This window comes from Gossypium arboreum, chromosome 11, assembly GCF_025698485.1.
Source record: "Gossypium arboreum isolate Shixiya-1 chromosome 11, ASM2569848v2, whole genome shotgun sequence".
Lineage (NCBI taxonomy): Eukaryota > Viridiplantae > Streptophyta > Magnoliopsida > Malvales > Malvaceae > Gossypium > Gossypium arboreum.
The window spans coordinates 19,362,082-19,364,969 of NC_069080.1; the positions used below are offsets into that span (position 1 = coordinate 19,362,082).

The 2,888-nt window shown below is 37.6% G+C and overlaps 1 non-coding gene across 1 annotated transcript; it reads left to right on the top strand.

The window, feature by feature from the left end:
* The first annotated feature begins 303 nt into the window (after positions 1 to 303).
* LOC128284447 (small nucleolar RNA R71) lies at positions 304 to 410 on the top strand. The gene has a single exon (XR_008274873.1). It is a non-coding gene; the product is annotated as a small nucleolar RNA R71 (small nucleolar RNA).
* Positions 411 to 2,888: the final 2,478 nt, after the last annotated feature.

A 2,888-nucleotide genomic window follows, 5' to 3' on the forward strand; every position in this document is an offset into this window, starting at 1 on the left:
GCTTCGTACTGCATTACTGAGTGAACTTGTGAAGAACTAAGAAAACCATCAATTTTCTTATTCAAGAGTTCTACCTGATTAGAGAGCATGGTGACCGAATCAACGTTATAAATGCCGGCTGTTTTCGTTGGCTTTGTCCTCATGACTTGCCACTGATAGTTATTCAGTGACATCTCCTCTATAAATTCATAGGCATCTTCAGGTATTTTATTATTGATGGTTCCGCCAGTAGCTGCATCCACCATTTGTCGAGTCGAAGGGTTTAGGCCATTACAAAAAGTTTGAACCTGTAGCCAGAGTGGTAACCCATGGTGAGGGCATCTTCGCAAAAGGTCCTTATATCTCTCCCATGCATCGTAGAGTGTCTCTAAATCCATCTGCACAAACGAAGAGATATCATTACATAATTTGGCTATTTTAGCCGGTGGAAAATATTTTAATTCAAATTTTTCGGTCATTTGTTCCCAAGTAGTGATTAACCCTCGTGGTAACGAGTTCAACCACTATTTAGCCTTATTCCTCAATGAAAAGGGAAATAACTGAAGACAGATGGTATCATCAGAAACGCCATTAATTTTAAAGGTATTGCAAAATTCTAAAAAATTTGCCAAGTGAGCGTTGGGATCCTCGTCCTGCAAACCATCAAACTGAACAAACTATTGTTTCATTTGAATTGTGTTAGGTTTTAGTTCAAAATTATTTGCAGCAATAGCAGGTCTAACTATACTTGACTCAGTTCCTATTAAATTAGGTTTAGCATAATCATACATAGTGCGCGGAGTAGGATTCTGATCAACAGCAATCGCAGGAGGTAGTGGATTTTCTTGGTTTTCAAACATCTCCTTAGTTGGGGTTTGAATATCATCCTCTTGCTCGTTCTCTCGCCTCATTTCTCTTTGGTTTTTGCAAACTGTGCGATCGATCTCACTATCAAAAAACAATGGTCCTGATGGGTTTCTTCTAGTCATAAACTATAAGAACCTGCCAGAAAAAGGGAAAAAGAAGAATTAGTAATAAAAATTAGAAATAAATTTAAATTGTAGCAAAAGTAAATGGCTAAAGTAATAAAAATTGAGTGTTCCTAATATCTTAGTTCCCCGGCAACAGTGCCAAAGACTTGATGCGTGATATTTGTGAGAGGTTTTAAATATTTATAATGGATCATTCTTAAAACTAACTATTATCACGATGAAGGCAAGTGTACCTATCGAACAGTAGTATAGCTTTAGCAAGACCGAATTGTCGAGCCCAAAGGAACTAAAAGTACTAGTAATGACTGTCTTTCTATTATCTAGCCTAAGAATAATAGGGTTTATTTTAACTAACTAATTAACTAAAATAAGAATTCACAGAAAATAGAATTGGGGAATTACTTTTGGAAAAACGATTGAATTAAGACAATACCTAAGGAAAAATCCACCTAGACTTCACCTGTTATTTGACTCTGAATCGGACGATTTATTCATTTGACTTGATCCGTAGAAACCCCTAAGTTATATTATTATCCCTCTCGAGCCTAACAACGTCTAACCCTAGGTTGAATAATTGAAATCTCTTTCTAATTAACTCCCTAGGGTTGCATTAACTCGATCTATGGATCCCCTTATTAGGTTTCACCCTAATCCAGTAAAATCTTGTCACCCTATCTCTAGGCTTGCAATCAACTCCGCTTAATTATGACATATGTACTCTTAGACAGGGTCTATTCCTCCTCTGAATAAGAGCTTAACTTGAATCAATATCCTGGAATATCAAAACAAAAATTAAAAACACATAATTAAGAACAAGTTAAATATTTATCATACAATACAGATAATAATAACAAGATCTGTCTTAGGTTTCATTCCCCTTAGGTATTTAGGGGTTTTAGTTCATAACTAAAAAGGTAAACATCTCAGAAGAATACCAAAACTCCTAAAGGGAAATTGAGGGGAGATCTTCAGTCTTGATGATGAACCTGGCTTCTGAGATGGATCAATCGGCTTCTGAGATGGATCAATCGGCTTCCCTTGAGCAATTCCCTGCCTCCTTCTCTGTGTGAGTCCCTTTTCCTCCTCCTTTAGGGTGTATTTATAGGCTTTGGAATGCCTAAGAACTCTCAAAATTGGGCTTTTCCGAATTGGACTCAACTTGGGTTCGACAGGGACATGCCCGTGTGACACGCCCGTGTGCGATTACTTCAGGCCATGGTCAAGCCTGCCAAATTGACACGACCGTGTGGTCTGCCCGTTTGAGGAGGTCCAGGCTGTGTTGATTTCGTATGTTGGCCTATTTTCTCTATTTTTGGCCCATTTCTCGTTCCTTTCACTCTCCTATGCTCACCTAAGTATAAAATATGAAATTAAGGCATTAGAAGCATCTAATTCACCAATTTGAAGGAAAAATCATCCATAAAATATGCTAAGCATGGGATGGAAATATGTATAAATTACGGTTTATCAGCCCTAAATAATTTAATTTTGTTTCTGTAAAATTTGATACAAAATGTGTATCTGCTTCAATGGTTAAGTGTTCTGGGTATGTGTGAGAGGTCTGGGGTTCAATTCCCACATTTGTAATTTTTGTTTTTTGATCCAAGCCTCCCTGTTGGGTGGGCTTATATAAGATTGTTTGTAAACTCATATCAGAATAAGCCTGTTGGTTTGAGTGGTAAGGAGTTAGCTTGTTGGAGGTTTTGTGTTCGAATCCCGGTGTGACCGTGGGGTATACTTTTTGCTCCGAGTGTGTGCAAGAGGTTCGGTGGAAGTGGGATTCTGAGTTAGTTGAGGTGGAGTTGTTAGTGGGAAGTCGAGATATATCTCATTTTGTTTTTATTTTTGGTTCTTTTTCAAAAAATGGTTTGCTCGCTCTTTCCAATTCTCTCTGACGTTTCTTTTTTTGTGTTCCTT